Source organism: Onychomys torridus, chromosome 15 (genome assembly GCF_903995425.1).
Source record: "Onychomys torridus chromosome 15, mOncTor1.1, whole genome shotgun sequence".
Classification (NCBI taxonomy): Eukaryota; Metazoa; Chordata; class Mammalia; order Rodentia; family Cricetidae; genus Onychomys; species Onychomys torridus.
The window spans coordinates 69,975,702-69,997,516 of record NC_050457.1 but is presented as its reverse complement, the minus strand read 5'-3'; the positions used below and the strand labels follow the sequence as shown (position 1 = coordinate 69,997,516).

Genomic DNA, 21,815 nt, shown 5'->3' with positions numbered 1-21,815 from the left:
AAGCAATCCTACTCAAGAAGACTAGAGCACACTGCTGATCCTTCAATTCTCAGTTGATAATGGACAAAATTATCACATTTCTAGGAGCAAATGAGATATACCTGACTATTGGTTATACTCCAGCAAAGACCACGTGACCCACAAAGGAACCACCTGGACATGTCTAAGAAACAAGTGATCTCCATGATCTAACCTGACCAATTCAATCACCTTTGGGAATGAGTTCTTGGACAGTCATTATACACAACCAGAGTTAAAAGCCACTGACTCCAAACCTGGGGAAGACCATACATGCACAGCCATCTTGCTTGGTGTCTGGATGATGCTTTGGTTGTCCCAGCTTTCCATTTTGTGTCTCCCTCTATCCGTCAATAGGTCCCTGTATTTTGTCTAAATCTTTCAGTCTTTCTGATCACCTCAAGTCCCAACTCAGGTCCTTATCTTTAAACTCCACAGCCTAGATGACTGTTGGCTCTGATACAGTAACTTCTTAGAGGTTCAAGTTCAGGATCCTACAATGTCTTACAGACATTAGCAAGATGGCCAGACAGAGTTAACTTATTATTTCCCTCTATTCTCTCCACAAATAAAAAAGTACTACAATAATTATTATATTCCAACTGTAGTAACTGAGTAAGCTGGAGAGTATCAAGGAAATGGTGAACTTACCATAGCACATAAATATCCAAAATATCACCACAGAGAAGAAAGCAAGCCATCTGCTATTCCTACACTGTCTCAGCTGTCTACATCATCTTGGAGTGAAGCAGCTGAAACCCTGAATGGTCCCCATCCTAGTAAGGGGTTCTATTACTGTGATGAAATATGATCAAAAGCTACTTGGGGAAGAAAGGGATTATTTGGTTTATGCTTCCAAATCACTGTTCATCATTGAAGGAAATCAGAACAGGAATTCAATCAGGGCTGGAACCTGGAGATAGGAGCTGATGCAGAGGCCATAGAGGAGTATATGCTCCTCACTGGCTTGCTCCTCATGGCTTGTTCAGACAGCTTTGTTACAAAATCCAGGACCACCACCCCTGGGATGGCATCATCCACAAGGGGCTGAGTCCTCCCCATCAATCACTAATTAAGAAAATGCCCTATAGCTAGATCTTATGAAAGCATTTTTCTCAGTTGAAATTCTCTCTTTTCAGATGACTCAAGCTTGCATCAAGTTGACATAAGACTATTCAGTACAGTTGCTACTGCCACTGCAGATAATAATATATAGATTTTCATATCCTTCACATGCCTTAAAGTTTGGAGAATTGTCCTGTGTTCATGTTTCTATCTTCCTATATTATACAGTCATGTTACACATTCCCCTCTACAATGGTCCAAACTAGCATGACTCAGTGGCAGCTAAAACCAAAATCCCTCTGGCATGTGTCCATCCTTGAGAGCTAGTAGCCATGTTCTTGAGCTTCTGTCTTTACTTCACCATGTTTACCCATGTAACCAAAGCACAGTGACCCTGGCTACATTGATGCAACAGAAATAATCTTCCAAATATATGGCTGTGATTAATCTTTTGGGGAATCAGATATCACAGAGCAGAGGCCAACACATAACTGACAGCCAAGCTCATCCATGTGTCTCTTACATGTAAGCCAACAAGTATCAGTTCCGTCCCATCAGGAAGTATAATACACCACTGGCTAGGCACCTTCACATTCCTAAGCCCAGGTTAACTGTCAGTTAGCTAGTATCCTCAACACACACACACACATACATACACACACACACACACCATGTCGCTGCAATCATGTATGCCTGCCACCTAGACCAATGACCCAACTGACAATACCACTGATGATCATATTTGAAGAGTGTCAACAAATACCACACTAACTGAGTCCATAGAGAATCAAAGTAGACACACAACAGCCAGCCTAGATGCTAGTATCCATTAACAAGAACGTGCTTCCTTCTGAAGAACTGAAATTGGAAAGGACAACTTTAAATAGACGGGTCATGATGTAGACACATGACACTGCCGTGGAAACACAATAATTCTTCAGTGACAGGTGTTAAAGAAAAAGACATTTGGGAAGTGTCTGAAAATGATTTAATAGACAAAAAGTCAATAATGGACAAGAGAATATAAAATTATAATGAAAATAATTTATGCTGACAAAATTTATCAAAGAGATAATCTTAAAAGAACAAAACAGAAATATTTCTTCTTGGAAATCCAGTGAATAAAATAAAAAACAGAACCTGATCCTCACATCACATCAAGCAGAAGAAATAATTTCTAAACTTGAAGACATAGCTCACAAATTAAGTCAGTGAGAGAAAATAAGATAGAAAAAAATGACAAAAATAAACAATTCTGGTGGGATTCCTGAAAATAACTAAGCAAACAAATATTCACATTATTTGAGTTCTAGAAAGAGAAGTAACCACAAATGGCACAGAATTCATATTAAATTAAAAATACCTGGAAATTTCCTAAGTCTTCAGAAAGTGAGAGAGACAGGGAGATGGACAAAACTTTAAAACAAACAAGACAAGAACAAGTTATCTGTGTTTGCAGATTGTGTGATATCATAAAAGGGAGCCCAAACGTTATGCCGGAAAACTAGGAGCTAGCCAACAACATGATCAAGTGGCAGAAACATAATCAACTTACAAAATCATTAGTTTTTTTTTTTTTCATTTACATTGTTTTATTTGGAAATGTTTACTACAGTACCGTGAAACTAAACTCCAGAGACAGTGGCTGTCATTAGCTTAGCATCATCAGTTTATTATAAAAGGAGGCATGGAAATTGTTTACATGAAGTAGAATTCAGACCTTCAGCGGAATGGGCAGCTTCATGTGACACCATTTCAACAGTGAATTCCGTCCACATACTAACCAAGAATGTCACCATCTCTAAGTAAGAAACAATCCTTGTCGTCTAGAACTATTTTGGTGCCTCCATACTCTGGGAGAAGAACTTTGTCTCCGACTATCACGCTGACTGGCTGAATCTCTCCACCCTTTCCTTTGGCGCCTGATCCCACAGCCACTACTGTCCCATGCAATACTTTTCCTTGAGGCTTTTCCAGCATAATGTCACCTTTGGTCACGGTTTCAAGCAGTACTCTGTCAAAGAGCGGGAGAAACTTTCTGACAGCTTGTCCAGCCGTGACTCCTGCCAACCAGCTCCGACTCTGCGCTCGCAGCCGCCGCTGCAAGGACAGTCATCATTAGATTTTTATATTCCATCAACAAACACTCGGAGAAAGAGATCGTGGACACACTCCCATTCACAAAATCTTCAAAGAAAATAAAATATCTGGGAGGAAACTTAGACAAGGAGGTAAAGGACCTTTATAATGAAAATTTTAAATCTCTGAAGAAAGAGACAGGGACAGACACTAGAAAGTGGGAGGAAACCCCATGCTCACAGATTGGTAGGATTAATTCTGGGAAAAGTACCAGTTTGCTAAAAGCCATTTACAGATTCAGTGCAATCCTAACCAAAGTTCCCATCTTATTCTTCACAGAAATAGAAAAAATATCCTAAAATTTATATGGAGCCACAAAAGACCCCAGATAGCCAAAACAACACTAAACAAGAATGATGTTCATGGGGTTACCATTCTACATCCTAAGATCTATTACAGAGCCATGGTGATATAAAAATATATATATAAAAAATATTGGCTCAAAATAGACATGTAGACCAAAAGCATAGACTCAAACATGAGTACATATAACTCCAGCTATCTAATATTTGACAAAGATGTCTGAAACACATCCTAGAGAAAAGACGCCATAGTCAACACCTGATGCTAGGAAAACTAGATGTCCACACACAGAAGAATAAAATTAGACTCATATCGATTTTTGCACAAAAATACCTTGAACAACTATAAGTTAACTGAAAACCTCAATGTGAAATCTGAAAAAAGCTTCAACAAAAAAACCTGAAATTGCTAGAAGAAAACACAGGCAGTACCATACATGGTAGAGGTGTAGGAAGGACTTCCTGAATAAGATTCCACTGGCCCAAGAATTCAGATCAAGAATTGATAAGGGAAACCTCATAAAACTGAAAAGCTTCTGCACAGTTAAGGGAACAATCACCTGGATAAAGAGGAAGCCAACAGAATGGAAGTACCCAGCCGTACATCAGCCAGAGGACTAACGTCCAGAATAGATTTTCAAAAAAGGAAAAAAATCCCATTCTATAAATAGGTCATGGACCTGAACATGGAGTTCTCAAAGAAGAAATGAAAGTAGCTAAGAAAAATCATAGAAAATATTAATTATCCTTAGCAATTGTGGTAACAATAATAAAAACATCTGTGAGATATCATCTTCTTCCAGCTATCATGGCCAAGATCAACAAAACAACCAACAAGAAATACTAGCAAGAATATGAGGAAAGGAGAGTCACTGCTGGGTTCAAAAAAACAGCTACAGCCACTCTGGGTGTAAGTGTGAAGGATTCTCACAAAGCTAAAAATAAATCTATCATATGACTCAGCTATACCACTATTTCTCATATGCCCAAAGGACTCAACAATCTAGTCCACAGCTACTTGTTCATAATAGCTAATAAATGGGAAAAACAAAAACTAAATGCCCTTCAATTGATTAATGGGTAATGAAATTACTAGAGGAAAACACAGAAAGAAATAACTGAGGATACTGGTCTTAGTAAAACATGTTTTCATATAGTCCTATAGTCACAGATTACAAAAACAAAAGTTGTTGGTATTATACAAAATCACAAAAAAATTGCACAACAGAGTAAATAATATAATTAATAGAAAATTTAGAGAGTAGCAAAAACTACATATTTATCAACACATGGGAATTAATATCTAGACCACACAACTGAATAGTAAATAAATTAATAAAAACAAAAAATTATTTGAATAGATATTTCTGAAAAGAAGATGAGCAGATAACCATTGAGCACATGAAAATGCCAACCATCACTAAATGACCAGAGAAATTTGAATCAGAACACAATGAGATTGCATCTCACCCCAATTAGAATGACTTTTATTTAAAAAAATATAAATATTGGTAATAATCAGAGAAAAGAACTTCCCTACACTGTTGATATGTGTAAGTCAGTCCCACCACTGTAAAAATCAGTGTGGCCATTCCGCTAAACCTGGAAATGGATGGATCTAGAAAAAAATCGTCGTGAGTGAGGTAACCCAGACTCAGAAGGACAAACATGGTATGTCCTCAATCATAGGAGGATACTAGATGTAAAACAAAGATGACTAGACTGCTACACAACTTCAGGGAGGCTACCTAGAAAACGGGACCCTAGGAAAGACACAGGAATCACCCAATGACAGAGAAATGGATGAGATCTACATAAACAACCTGGACGACAGTGGGAGTAATGAAGGGCAAGATTTGAGGGAAAGAAAGCTTAGGGGAGCAGTAGATCCCAGCTGGATCAAAAACAGAAAGGGAGAACAAGGAATAACAGACCCTGATAAATGAAGACCACATGAAAACAGGAATAGGCAGAGTGCTGGAGAGGTCCCCAGAAATCCACAATGATACATCCTCTGTAGACTGCTGGCATTGGTCGAGAGAAAGCCTGATCTGACCTAGTCTGGTGATCAGATGGCCAAACACCCTAACAGTCGTGCTGGAACTCTCATCCAATAACTGATGGAAGTGGATGCAGAGATCCTCAGCCAGGCCCCAGGTGGAGCTCCAGGTGTCCAATTGTCGACAAAGAGGAGGGACTGTAAGAGGGTGAATTGTTGAGCCCAAGATTGGAAAAAGGACAAGGACAAATAGCCAAATGAATGTAAGCACATGAATTATGAACCAAAGGCTGTGGAGCCCCCAGCTTGCTGGATCAGGCCCTCTGGATAAGTGAGACAATTGAATAGCTTGAACTGTTTGGGAGGCATCCAGGCTGTGGGACCAGGACCTGTCCTTAGTGCATGAGCTGGCTGTTTGGAACCTTGGGCTAACACAGGGACACTTTGCTCAGCCTGGAAGGAGGGGACTGGACCTGCCTGTACTGAATCCACCAGGTTTAAATGAATCCCCAGGGGAGTCTTGGCCCTGGAGGAAATGGGAATGGAGGTGAGGGGATGGGGGAAGGTGGAGGGTGGGAGGGGGGAGGATAGGGGAACCCATGTCTGATGTGTAAAATTAAAACACAAATATAATTAATAATAATAATCAGTGTGGCCATTCCTCTAAACCTGGAAGTAAAAATAGATCACAGAGCCACATAATCCAGCAATTCCACTACTGGGATACACATCCAAGGGGAAAGAAATTGGTATGCTGGAGATATGGGCACTACCCTGCTCCTGCAGCACTGTTCACAACAGCCAAGATATGGTGTCAAGTGTCCACGAACAAAGAGAGAGAAGAGAACAAATATTATTCATTCATAAAAAGAATAAAATTCTATAATTTATTGCAACGTGATGCAACCAGAGAACATTAGGTTGAATGAAATAAGCAAGGCATGGAGAGGCAAGCTAGATGTCTCACCAACATGCGGCAGTTAAAAAGATTTACCCCATAGTAGAGTATAGCAGAGGTTATGAAAGAAACAGAGGAGACGGTCAGTTCCTACAGGAGACCTGTAGCTGCAATTGACAGAAATTAAGTCTGTATTTTAAAACAGCTAGTAGGAAGAATTTTTTAATGTCCCTAGCACAAAAAAAAAAAGTGGTAGACATTTGAAGTAATGGATAACCTCGCTACCCTGATTCTGTCTCCTACTGTATCCAATAAATAGGTATATTATTATGTGTGTTTTTTTTTTAAGAAAAAAATCCAAGTGTTCATTAAAAATAATAATAAGTTTCTAGAGACCCATGTTTGTACCACTATAATTTTTACAATTGACTAGTCAGGTCATTCACCTGAAAATTTCCTTTTAAATTAATAACTGTTCGTTTTGAAAGTAACATACACATGTAGGGCTGAGAAGCTCCTCCGTCAGTACAATGCTTGGCATGCAAGCATGAAGAACTGGTGTGGATCACCAGCATTCATGTAACAAAGCCAGGTACAGGGCAGTGGGTCTCTAATCCCCAACCAGGGAGGCAGTGTCAGGAGGAATCCTGAGGGAGGGGTGGGCATGGCTTGCCAGCCAGTCAGGCTAGCTGAGCTCCAGATTCATCGAGAAATCCTATCTCAAAACATAGATAAAGACTCAAGAAAGATTCTCAGTGTTGACCACTAGCTCCATGAACGTACACAGACATGCCCGTGCATCCACATACATATGCACACCTCCACATAAGCATACAAGTACACACAAAAGAAATATGTACATATAACAAAGGCTCCTTCATATCCCCAACCTTCTCTCTGAAACAATAGGAAAACCAAAGAATATTTTAATTTGGACAGCTAGACTAAGGGCTGCTGTATTCTATGTAGTCAACACAGGTTCCTAAGATGTATCCACTGAATAAAACTTTGGATGTTCTCCTGAGTCTTTTAAAAGCTGCTCACAAGTCTGAGGTCAGCTGGGTATGAGAAAGACTGCTGATAGCCTGTTCTGAATGTGGCCTTGAGGCGCCGAGGAAGCACTGGAGGATGGTGAACCTTTGGCTCTCTGTGGGGTATGCGAGCATCCTTATGTTGAGGTCCTGACTCCAGTGTCTCTGAAGTTAGCCTTATATAGAGATAAAATCTTTTTTAATTAATTAAATTAAAATGGACTCTTGATTATGCTCCATACTCCAAGTAATTGTGTCTTTATCAGAAGGGGTGTGAACCCACAAACAGAACACATCGGGAAGGGGCAGATGAGAAGTCCATGTGAGAACACACAGAGGAACTAAGGAGAGAGGTCTGAGGAAAAAAATCACTTCTGCCAACACTTTGTTCTTCCAACCTTCAGGACTAAGGAAATAAATTACTGTTGTCTCAGTGCCCAGTGTGTGGTAATTTGTTATGGTAGTTATGGCAAAGTAAAGCAATGTGCTCAATTCCCATCTAGTTGTGTAGAGATGCTAAGGCAATCGAGGCCCCATCACCGAACACTACAAACGCCTCTCACTACACCATCAGTCTTCAGGCACCAGGCAAAACCAGCCTGTCTCTTTATGCTATTCTACTAGTACCTTTCTAGACAAGATACAAAGTTGAAGTGAGTTCTATGAGATTATATTCAAGCGTCCTAAAGAGGTTCAGTACATTTCTGAAATTTAAACCTGAATGCCAAAAGGTGGCCCACACATACTTCTCATACATAGAAAGCAGACAATGACGAGCATGTTTCCTGGTGAAGAGCCATGGCTCACACCGTATCAGACTTCTAAGACTCGTGGTCTTCTGATTTCCAGAGAGCCTGGTCAGCTCCACTTCACTGGGGTCTACCATCCACAGCCCATACAGCTTGTCTCATAGGCTCAGACCTACTCTACTTCATGGCTGCTGCTGTCCTTGGTAGTTATACCATGGTACTGACGTATCAAACTCTTTGGGCCTCTACTGCAACTGGGATGTGCTTTCACCAACAGCCTCTCCTAGACTCTTCAGGGACTCTGCCCCTGCTGTGTGGTACCAGACTTCAGCCTCTCTCCATGGCCCCTCTAATCCTGGGACTTCTACTGCACCAGTGTCCTTTCCTGGTCTCTTGTGATGCCAAATATCAGCTGCTCTCCACAATCCCTTCATGCCTTCAAAGCCAGTCCCTCCTGGGCAACTCGTACACTACCAAGTTTGGCTGCCGGCATGAGATAGAGCTTTGGTACCATCTGGAACACAGGTTCTGTGTGCTGACTCTGAGGAAATACTCCCAGATATACAGTGCTGAGTGATGCTACTCTTTTCTTAATCACCACTAGTTTCTCAGCTCCAGCTAACCAACATCAATTGTTCCAGTAGAGAAAGGGTTTTGCTGAATCTTCTTAATCACAGCCAATTCTTCAGTCCCAGATGACAAGAATTACAGATCCTTAATTCAAACTACCAACAGCCCCAAAGGAGTCTTTAAGGGACTCTCAAACTTCCCTCTGAAATTTTACAACCTAAGTTTCCATTGTCTGCACTGCTATCCAATGTATCTTTTTAGTTTCCATAACAGCTCACAGAGGTCTGAATACTCAATGGCTTTCACAGCCCAAAGTTCTAAATTCATTCCCCAATCATCTCCAAAATAGTATGGTCACATCTGTCACGGACTTACCCTACTCCTGGTACCAATTTTGCTAGGGTTTCTATTTCTATTAGGTAAAGCGCCATGACCCAAAGCAATGTGTGGAGGAAAAGGGTTATTTTAGTTTACAGTTCCACATCACAAACAATCACTGAGGGAAGTTAGGGCAGGAACCCAAAGAGAGCAGGAGCTTGGAGGCAGGGATTAAAGCAGAGGCCATGGGAGAATGCTGCTTGCTGGCTGACTCCCACGTTTGCTCAGCCTGCTTTCTTACACCATGTAGGTCCACCTGTCCAGGGGTGGCACCACTCACCATGGGCTGGGCTCTCCCATGTCAATAAAAAAAAAAAAAGAAAGAAAGAAAGAAAGAAAATGCACCACAGACTTGCCTGTAGGCCAATCTGTTAGGGACATTTTCTCAACTGAGTTTCCTGTTTCCAAATGACTCCAGCTGGTATCAAGCTGAGATAAAACTACCCGGCACTATGTCACAGGAAGAAAAGTGAGGGACGCAAAACCAGTACCTCTGATGCAAAGCCAACTCATGAGGAAGAGGCACCTGGCTTCTTCCTGCTTTGAACGTGGACCTGGCTTTGATCAATAAGCTATTATAAATAGGATGCACAGCTGTAAGAGAAAATAACTTCTTCTCAGAGGAAATGCGCAGATGAAGGCACCGCCATCATCTTTGAAAGTCAATACTCCCTGCCATGAGGCAGTGGCTGCCACCCAACTAAATCACTGTGGCTTTGCTGGGCAGCAGGCAGTCTCAAAAAGCCTGCAAAAGCAAAACCCTGAGGGTTTATTTTATTTGTTTGTTTGTTTATCTGGCCTACACTTTTGGAGGTGGACAATAACTATTACAGATCTGTTGTCTTGCAAATCCAATATATGCAGTCTGACCTTCCAGGTACTTTATCAACAGGTCTGCCCCTGCCCAACCACCTTTTATTACACTGTCTGGAATGCTCTTAAAAATATTTTATCACAGACAGTAGGATATTGTATGTGTGCCAGTTCATTTGAATTACAATTTTAGAAGTGTCAGTTGCCCTAATGAAAAAAACTGGAGGGTTGGGGAGATGACTCAGCTGTCAAAGCATTTGTTCTCAAGCAAGAATACCAGAGGTCGGATCCCGAGAAAGCACGAAAGTGCCAGGTAGGTGTGGTGGCTCACCTGTGATTCCAGCCTCAGAAGGCAGAAGCAGGAGACTCCTGGAGCAATCTGGATGGTGAAACTAGCCATCAAGTGAGCTCTGGGTTTGATTAAAGGACCCTGCCTCAAAGGAATAAGGCAGAAGAGTGGCCAGGGGAGATTCATGGCATCAAACTCAGGCTTCCATAAATGTATCCCACGTGTGAATCCATATACACGTGAGCATGCACACACACAATACGTATATACATTCACACCACACACACAAATGCACAAAAAGACATTTTTTAATTAATAAGTGAAGAACCCAGTGGTGATCTGTTTCAGTCCTAGATAATAGCCAGCATGCCATAAGACAAGTGCATCTGTTACTTGAATATCGACCTCCATAGTGCATCTGTTACCTGAGTATCAACCTCCACACTGTCCCATTCCCATTCACACACTCAGTATCAGGGATGCATGTCCACTGGTTAGAATGGAGGCCTCTAAAACTCCCATGGGGAATGTTAGAAATAGCTTCTAATTTATATTAAAATTAAAGGTATCCAAGAAGTCCCTGTATATGGGCAAATATGTTTAGGACACCCCACCCTCACACAAGAACACGCATCCTCAGAGACTTGTTGCATTCTTCCTCAGAATGAGGTGAGGCTGTGTCCTCCTGTATCTCAGATTTAACCACCAGCACCTGAGTTTTCTGCTTGTAGGGGGTGACCATAAAGTCAGAGCCTGCCTCTCACAGAAGACAAGAAACTATACCAAACTAAATGTCATCCACTTTATAGACCCAAGTGGATTCTCTGTTTTGTTTCTTAATAAACATTTGTATAGTAACCATCTAGATAGGCATCAAATTTTCACTGAGACTTGCTTTCATGAGAATGTAGCATTTAGGATACAGGAGAACAGCAAATCTTCAGCCACTTTAGTTGGTTTAGGTCAGGTTACAAACTAGCCGCCCCCTCCAAACCCTCCCATGACAACTACCCTTGTTTCCCTAATAATTAACACCCTTCTACCACCCCCTTCTAGTTGGTGGCTTCCTCTCCTAAAGTCTTTACTTTGTCCTCTGAAAACAAGGACTGGAGAATCATGCTAGATTCCTGTCATCTCCCCAAGGATGTTCTCTGTGGCAATGTTTTCTGGATCTAACTATCTATAATTGTATCCAAAGCTTATTAACACAAGATCCTCTTTTCCTCACACTTAATCATGATGTTGAACTTTAGATCTCCAATTGATGGGATTGAGGAATATCCAGGGGGCTGGTACAGCCTTTTCTGGCTGTTTCCAGAAGAGATAGGCGTATGAATTGGTCAAAGACACTTAATTGGGGAAAAGACATCATCCAATCAGCTGAGAGCCCAGAGAAGGCAGAAAGAATAAAAAAAGACAGAGAAAGGAGTTGTTTTTAAATCCCCTCTCTCATTCTTCTCCTGGCCTGTACATCAGAACTCCAGCTTTCTAGCCTCCAGACTATAGAAGGCTCACCATACACTGCCCACCCCCCATCCAGCTCTTTGACCTTTGGCTGAGAATGACATCATCCGCTTACTACATATTTGGGAAGTTTATGGACGCGGATTGAGTCACACCACAGGCCTCCCAGACTATCCTTTCAATAAGCGCCATCTACCCATTGGCCCAGCCTCTGTCTAGCTCCTTGTCTATTTTCTTTTGGTTCAGCTATTTGGGAATTCTAACTGATCTACGCTCACACAAGTAGTCCTGGTTAAACTCAGTGGATCGAAAAACAAACCCGAAGGATACAAATGCAGGAAAGAGATTTGTAGGAGCCTGGAGGATGTGGTAGTTCTGAGGGTAAGACTATTTAAAAGTCATTTTATACATGTATGAAAGTATAAAAGAATAAATTTAATATATAAATTAATTTTAAAAATGCATTCATTATTTTGTAGCTCCCTAAGGAATGACCATAATTTCTGAACACAGAAATGCTTGACAACTGTACATACTACTTTTGCCTCATCTGAGAGCATGAACATTAGGGATAAAAAGGGAACCCAGAGCATAGCTCCAGTGAATGAGAAATGATCCAGGAGAAAAATCTGCATGCTTATGATTTAGTGAGCATCCGTGTATATGCGTGTATGCATTTGTACAGTGGAAAGGTATTAGTATTAGACTTCAGGAACACCAGGAAATGTGGCTACTTCCCCCAGAAGACTCAGGATGGTCTTCATAGTCCCTCTAGCTAGTTATTTAAAGAGGGGCACCGTTAATGATCTAAAGAAAGCTCAACATGCAATCAAGGAGTTACCGTTAATGATCTACCAGCATGTATGTAATGCTCAGCAAAGTATTTAATTTCCTTGAGTCTCCAGATACTCATATATAGAATGATTTACCCAAATAACCTGAAAGAAATATCTATGTAAGAAGAAAGGACTTTTTTTTTACATCCTTCTAGAGTTAAAAATGCTACACTTCAGAAGGATTCACTTTGGTTCCTAAAATTGGATGATGAATATGGGTTTTTCACAGACCTGCTGTCTCACACCTGGCACTTTCTCATTTCTTCTCAAGGTGAAAATGGGGGTTATAGCTGAAGCACAGCCTCTTCTGTGGGCAGTCTGAGTGACTCTGAACGTGTGGTGTGAACTCTGAAGGCAGAGTGCAGGCAGATCTGCCTGAGCCCCCTGAGTCCAGGATACAAACGGCACATCATACCCAGAACATGGAGAGGCACTGGCCATTTTCAACCTCAGTTATGTTCTGTGAATGACAAACTAGGCAGGTGTTCTTTTTCTGCCTAAAGACAGGTTTTATGAGATCATAATTACCATTCTTAGGATGGTTCATTTTTTCCTGAATTATCAGTAGGAAGAAGGCATTTGGCTTTATTAAGCAGGCTCCCTCTGCTTTAGTCGGCCAAGCAGTTGAAAACATGCTAGGAAAGCCACTGAACAATTTATCTGAAGGGAACAAAAGATAAAGTCACCAGAAGCCTGCAGTCTACAGAACCCATTCTTCTCTGCTTTTCATTGATCTATAAACATAGCACTTAAAGACAAAACACGGATGAGAACGCATCTTCAATGCAGTCTCTCCAATTTTAACTTTAATTAATCCTCTGAATTTCATACAATGTGTTTTCTAATTACACAGGAACTTGCTCCAGAATCCTAAGTAGCATGCTTATGGTTCTGCCACCTTTCTCCTCCTAATGACTAAGCTCTAAACCACTAATACATATCTTTAGGTTAATTAAATGGATGTATTTTCATTGCCTATCAATTGTTCATAATGAGCTGATACCATTTCAGGTCTAAAATAACCATCCAAGATAAATATCTACTCTCAGCCTAATGTGTTTCCTATTATTATTAATGGAGAAAATGTGTGAGTAAACTACTCTCCGAAAAGAGCACAGTTCCCAGGCATGAGAAGGGCTTGACTTTTAAGTACCCCCATTTTGTGGCAGGCTGATATAATCTTAGCTTGGCAAGGTATCCTGGGATCTTGGGTGCAGGATAAGAGGGATTTCTTTAAGCCAGAGGAATAAGGTAGGAGCTACATGCAAATGCACTTTTCAGCTTCCTCCTAAGCAAATCCTGTTCTTGTTGGGAGCTGCTGCAGGCCTCTAGTGACAAAAAGGAATGGCAAAGCCTACCCTATCCTGCTCTGTCACCTCCAGATGGCACATCGGGCAAACAGGTTTCACATAAAATTCTGCCACACATGCCAACATTCCTGGCAAGTAGGTATCAATCTGTTCCTAGAAACTGCAGACCCAGCTCTTAAGCCCTCAGCAATTCCTTGAGGATTTGGCAGAGTTGAGAGCGAATCAGCAGTCAAGACAAAGGAAGAAAGAAGGTATTTGGTGTGAAGCCAAGGACAGATGTGCCCAGGAGCACACAGGTCCTCCAGCGCCTGCACTCTGGCCCACAGAAGAACAGAGAAACCAACAACAGTGCAACTATCATGAACACCGCTCACTCCACTCAAGGTCACCGCCATCCACCTTTGTGCTGATGTACTAGCCCTAACACTGAGATGTTCTGACTGACGTGGTTGAAGATTTGGAGAGTAAACTCTGTGAATTCTTGTTGAACATCTTTAAAATGGTAACTGGTAACTGTGCCTGCTATTAGAAGGTATATTCCTCTGGGGGACACTATAAATACTAATAAACAACCCCTCAAATATAAAGCAAAACTAACTAGCTCACCCATGTAAATAGTTTAGCACATCTCTAATAAAATATTTCAAAGCAAGATGAGATAGATACCCTTATGTGTTTGAGACTGAATCTGCACACAAGACACAAAAGCAGCAGGAGAGTTCAGAGGGCCATTCCCCATTCCATTCCAATTTTGCACAGCCCAGCTTTTCTGAATTCAGGTACCAAAGGGTTAGTTTCATTCCCAGTTTAAAAATGAGCCAGCAAGACCATTGACAACAAAACTTTGAGTGAGCATAGACTACAGACAGACATATGAAGAGTATCTATTTTAAATGCTTTCTTATCGATGTCTAGAAATGACTCCCATAGTAGCTTTATAATTTGTAGAGCATCTGTTGGAGCAACGGTTACAAGTGGAGATGGCTCAGTGGTTAAGAGTGCTGGCTGTTCTTCCAGAGGTCCTGAGTTCAACTCCCAGCAACCACATGGTGGCTCCCAACCATCTGTAGTGAGATCTGGCACCCTCTTCTGGCCTGCAGTGATATGTGCAGACACCTTGGGTTCTATTCCAAAATGGAGCTATTGATTTTGTCCCATTCCATGATGAAATGTGGCACTACATACAAGGAAGCTGAAATGCCTCACATTATATAAGCAACACATTTCATTGGAAATAGGAGGTTTCTCTGTTTTTTTGTAATGTTCATGCTCTAGGGGATATAATTTGTGTTGGGAAAAGCATGACTGGCTGCATTTGGTCCTGGATAGCTGTTTATCAGGGACAACCTATTTCTGAAAACTGTTTGAAACTTCATCTTCTCTCTTGGATCCCATGCTACCATGGGATCCCATCAATACCATGATTCAGATGCACAACAGTTTCACTCTGTGCCTCTTTCTCATTCATCGAGCTCCCGTCAAGTCCTTCCACACAGAACACTAGGGAAAGCCCTGAGACGTCTGCAGAGAAAAGCAGTACATAGTTTCAGCTTTCAAGTACTTTTAATACTGAATTTGATATTCAAACCAGAACAATTTGCTGTAAAGGGTGATGAATGGGTCAAGTCAAATGAATGTCTTAATACAAAAATGACATAGAGACTGAAAAAGATGAAGCATTGGAAAGTTGGTTGGTTAAAATTGTACATTAAAACATGATTCTTACAGAAGGACAATCTGGTGAGGTACAAAGCTATGTCATACCCTGTGTGGGCAGAGACAACACCATCACTCTAGTGAAGACAAGGTTCAGGTATAGCTTAGATGTGGAAAAGCACATTTGCCCATCTGGAAAACCCTGTAGCCAGATGTAAAGGGTGGTGCCAAGACACACTGAGAAAAAAAATAACGTGACCATGTGGGAAGGCTAAAGATGTGTGTAAACGTCTATAAAGGGGCACTGAAAGCTTTTAAAAGATGAATGTGCATTATAAACGCAATATTTTTGGAGAGTAACCCTCATTCAGAGGGAGCACATGGGGAAAGACAAAGGCAGAAAGCAGGACAACCCATGGGAAATGATCTCCATTGTGTAAGCAAGAAGGGATGTGGGTCTGGAGCCTAAACCAAAGTGACCTGAAAAGACTGGAAATACAGTTGTTCTATTCACTTTGTGGAGAAGGGAGAAAAATACAACTACAGTAGAAAAATAGCTTTGGCAGGTGCCTGATATAATAGATGGTCCTTCATTCCCCCCACCCATGGATTTTTGCTTTGACTGACCACCGAATAATTGCTTTGGCACTAAGCAATTTGTCATCTTCCTAAATTCAGCCCAGCAGACATGAACTGGAAGGATTTTAAAAATACTGGGTTTAGTGGACTGCAAGATATCATTTCTGCTAGCCTTCTAGTAGCATATGATATTACCTCTGCCTCATGTATTTCACCAGCAGAGAATGCCAACATATCACATTTGATACCAGGGATCAACTTTAAACTCTTAAACACAATGCACTGTTGAATAGTATGCTATACTACTTAACGTTACTTCTAATGGAGCTATAAAGTAGTTATTATACATTTCTTATCCATAAATAAGGTTATCATTTAATCATGTACTAATTGAACATATTTGAATTCAGTTCAGCACCATCCATAGTAGTGACATATGCTAGAATATTCATTTTGAGTTTTTCCCCCAGGGTTGTCCTATCTTCATATCTCAGAATCACAAGCCCTGTGCAGCATTCAACATTCACAAGGTTATAGCACCAGTGACTAGCTAGTAACTAATGACATAATTTATTTAAAACATTGCCTTCTAGTTTCTGGTCCAGTATATAATGAGCCTGAATGTCACCACTCCATCTTAACAGCAATTAGACGTCAAAACATATATTGCAATAATGACCAGAGTGGCAAAATATGCCTATGGGTGCAACAGTAGCACCAATGTTTATGGGGGTAACCACTCTCCTCTCAGATTGGAGGAGGAAACAAATGCCTGCTATTTCAAATCTGACTAGAACCCACTATTATTGTTTTGGTAAACAGACATAGCATCAAAGAACCTTCTAACTCCACATATCTCCACTCATATATGATATATATGCATCAGATAGAGTTCTTTTTACAGTAAATGATTAATTCAAAAACACACAACAAGTCAAGGCATGGGGAATAAATGACTGTGGAGTGCAGTGTGGAGATGTTAATGGGACACACCCCTCCCCTACAGGGGCTAGGGGACCATAATAGAAAAGGGGCAGAAAGCCTGAAAGAATCAGAGGTCAAGAAGATCCAGAAGAAAACAGTGTCTACTACTCATGATAGGGCCACTGCATTCATGAACTATCAGCAGTTGTTATTTCCTGCACAAGATCCAGACAGTCAACATTTTACCATGTAGTGGGAAGGGTTCATCCGCTCCACCCCTAACTGAAGAGCTAAGGACAGTTGATGGTGTCTTGAGAGGGAGAATCAGTTTTCTTTAAGTTGTCCTGGTAGGTTAAGCATACTCCAGTGGATGGAGCCACATCCAGAAATATATGGACAACACAAATCCAAGTTGATGGTTCATTTAAAAAAAAAAAAAAAGGTGTGAAGTTGGAGGAGTAGGGAGATGGGGCAGATCTGGAAATAGCTAAGAGGAGGAATTGGGTGAATATAATCAAAATGCATTGCATGGCATTGCCAACGAATTCACAAGAATGTTTATTTTAAATCCAACCAAAAAGTGGTTGGTTATTTTCCTAATGTCCATGCTACTATTGCACCAATGGAGATATCTTGCAGGCAAGTCGCTATTAAAGCTCACAGAGCCCATAGCTGAGTGAGATTGATGATTGCTTTTCTCCTCCAGTAAGCATGTTCTATAGGACTGTGAATACTAGCCAGTAGGGGAGAAGCTTCCAGTTGAGTACCAGCTAGATTTGTCCATGTTCTATGCTGTAAGTATGTGGTGTCTTCAGCAGTAAGGTTCTAACCACCAGATTGTGGAGGAGAACCAATACCATTGGCAATGTCTTGTAGTGTTTGTGTGGTCTACGTGACTAATGACTCAAAAATATATAAGCCATCCCTGGTACTATGGGTTTTATTTAGTAGCATAAATGTATTTGGTAGCATGATGTCTAGTTGAAGCATTATTTCCCCCAATGACATGGTAATGGCATTTAAATTCCTTTTATACATATATATTTTAGAAAGCTTGTATAGTAGTAGGTTTCCACATGGCATTTTTAGACTTCATAGTGTAATATATATTTCCCTATATTCTTTCTTCTATCCTGCCCTCCCTTCCCCAACCCTTTGATATTCCTGTTCCACTTTACCCTATATCTCTTTTTTGTTTTGGTTTTAGTTTTGGGTTTGGTTTGGTTTGGTTTGGTTTAAGAGACAGGGTTTCTCTTTGTAACTCTGGCTGTCCTGGAACTCTCTCCATATATCAGGCTGATTTTGAACTCAGAGATCCACTTGCCCCAATTTCCCAAGTGCTGGGATTAAATTTATGTGCCACCATGCCACCCCTTTATCTCTTTATAACTATATTCTATGTCCCCTTTCTTGGAAGATTCCCTCTTCACCCCTGGCCCATGATTAGCCACCTAACCTCTGTAGTTATTCAGATTGAAGCATAAATATCTAAACCATAAAATATGGCATCCACTTGTAGGGGAAAAGATGCAATGTTTGTACTTCTGGGTCTGTGTTACCCCTCAGGATAATTGTTTCTATCTCCATCTGCTTACTGTAAATTTTATAATTTTATTTTTCTTATCAGCTGAATAATATTCCACTGTATAAATATACCACATTTTCACTATCCATTCACCAAATGATAGACATTGTGCTGCTCAGTTTTTGTCTATTTGACACAACCTAGACATTTATGGGGAGAAGGAATCTTAACTGAGAAAATGTCTTGATGAGATTGCCTTTTGGCAAATCTGTGTAGTATTTACTCAATTGGCGATTGATTTGGGAAGGCCTAGCCCATTGTGGGTGGTGCTACCCCTGGATGGGTAATCGTAGAATATGTAAGAAAGCATGCTAAGCAAACTGTAAGGATCAAGCAAGTAAGCAGTACTCTGCCATGACCTCTCCATCAGTTCCTGGCTCCTGGTTCTTTCTTGAGTTCTTGCACTGACTTCCCTGGATAATGGACTACCAGCTGTGAGATGAATAAACTCTTTACTCTTCACGTTACTTTTGGTCTTGGTGTTTTATCACAGCAAAAGAAACACTAATTAAAATAGACATCTCAATTGTTTCCAACTTCTGGCTATTATGAATAGAACAATAATGAACATGAATGGGCAAGTGTCTCTGTGGTAGAGTCCTTTGGTATACACCGAAGAGTGACATAGCTTGATTTTGTAGTAGATTAATTTTCAGCTTTGAGGAACCATCATGAATATGCTGAGAAAGAAATCAGGAGAAATTCCATTCACAATAGCCTAAAAAAAGTTATAAGAATAAATTTAACTAAGAAGATAGAAGACATGTGCAATAATAATTTTTTAAAACTGAAGAGATTAGGAAATGTAAGATGTCTATGATCATAAACCAGAAAAGTTAATATTGGGAAAATAGCCATGTTACCTAAAGGAATTCATAGATATGGTCCATTTCTCATCAAAGTTTCAATGACATTTCTTACAATAACATTTTTAAAATCCTAAAATTCACATGAAATCAAAAGACTCTAAATATCCTGAATAGTCCCAAGAAAAATAAGCAAACGAGAGTTATTAACATAACTGATTTACAATTATAGCAAAGATTTATTGTCACCAAAATAACATGACATAGGCACAAAAACATACACCAACTGAACAGAATGCAGGACACGGAAATGAAGCCATGCCGCTGTGACTACTTTTTTTTTTTTTTTTTTAATTTTTTACCAAAACACATTGTAAAAGAAAACACCTTCATCAACAAGTGGATTTCCACATACGGAAGAATAAAACTTTCTCTCACCCCATGTCTCACCCCATGTCTCACCCCATGCCAACAACAGCACTCAAAATGACCAAAGACCTAAACATGAGACCAGAAACCACTCTGGGAGAAATACTTCAAGACCAAAGCACAGGCGCAGATGTTTAAAGGAAGACTCCAGCAGCTCAAAAAATCATAGCAAGAATTAACAAACATGATTTCATAAAACTAAAAATGCACAGCAAACAGTTAACCTAGCAAAGAATGGGAGAAATATTTGCCAGCTATTCATCTAATGGGGGATTGATGTCCAAAATATATAAGGAACTCAAAGAATTAAACATCACAGAAATACAATCAGTAAATGGATGAGGAGCTGAATAAATAGTTCTCAAAAATAGTAAAAATGTCCAGTCAGTCACATGTGATGGTAATTTACATATACTTAGCCATTAGTTACATGCAAACTGTACTTTGTATGAACATCAACTTGAAATATATTAAATGCCTTAATCAAAGAACTACAACTCTGACAATGTTAGAAGAAAATATAGAAACCAATTAAAGATATATAGACAAGGACTTTCTAAAAAGAAGATCCCAGGAGCCTAAGACATTAACTAAGGAATAGCAGATGGCATCCCATGGAACTTGAAGTTTTAACATAGAAAAGGAACAACCAAAGGACAGCAATGTCATGGAAGAAAATCTGCGCTAGCTATGTATATGACTGAGATCCAGATCAGAATACATAAAGAACTGAAAAATGAAACACCCCAAACCCCCCCCCAAAAAAAAACCAATCAAGAAATGGGCTATCCAATCAGTAAAAGGAATAATGAGAAGAAAGTTCTCAAGATATAAAGAACAAATGGCCTGTAAGCATACAGAAAATAGTCAACATCTTTAGTCATCAAGGAAATTCAAACTACGTTGAAAGTCCATCTTACCCTAGACAAAATGACGATCGTAAAGAAAACAACAAATGTTGGTGAGGTGTGGGGAAAGGTGAATTCTTTTATTTTTATTTTTTATTTTTGGAGCTGAGGATCGAACCCAGGGCCTTGTGTTTGATAGGCAAGCGCTCTACCACTGAGCTGAATCCCCAACCCCAGTGAATTCTTATACACTGCTAGAAGAAACATAAATTAGTCAGGCCACTATAATATCAGTAGGAAGGCTCTTCAAAAACTACCTTATGACCCATCTACCCCATTCTTAGTCTGTATCTAAACAAGTTTAAGTCAACATACCCCAAAAATATGTGAACATACACAGTCACTGCAGCACTATTTACAATAGCCAAAATATGAAATAACAGATAGATGGTTAAGAAAGTGTGGTTTACAAACACAATGGAATTTTTTCAGTCACATAGAAGTGTGAAATAGTATCATTTACTAAAAAATGTATACAACTAGAGATTATGCTGTGTCAAATAAGCCATACTCAGAAGGACAGATACTATATTTTCTCTAATTAGTAGATAATATATTTTTATACATCAGATAAGGTAGAAGAAAAAATGGGGAGAGTATGGGGGAGATAAACATGCTGAGAATACATGATATACTTTAAAGAAATAGTTTTCATGAAATCCAATAATATAAACAGTGAATGTGCACCAATTTAAAATTTAAAAAAATACAACTCAAAATGTATAGGATGCAATGAAAGTCTTGCTCAAAGGCAAGTTTACAGCCATGAACTCATCTGTGAGAAGAGAGAGATATAAAAATCAATTATCTAAGCATCTGTCTTGGGAAACTAGAAGGAAAAAAGCCAAGAAAATCCAAAGCAATCGGAGGAAAAGCAAAGGAAGAAATTGTTGATACTGAAGCTGGAGACCAAGAAACAAACTTGACAAAAAATTGGCCAAGTCGATAAGCTTCTAGTCAGGATGAGAAGTAAGACAAGATACAAATGGCTAATACCACAACCTAAAGGAGAGGCACCTACAGCACTTACAAACTTAGGAAGAACTTAGGAGTAAACTCTTTGATAA

The 21,815-nt window shown here is 40.0% G+C and overlaps 1 pseudogene; it reads right to left on the bottom strand.

Annotated features, from left to right (window-relative positions):
• Nucleotides 1-2,838: 2,838 nt before the first annotated feature.
• LOC118596193 lies at nt 2,839-5,116 on the bottom strand (annotated as a pseudogene).
• Between the last annotated feature and the right edge of the window lie 16,699 nt (nt 5,117-21,815).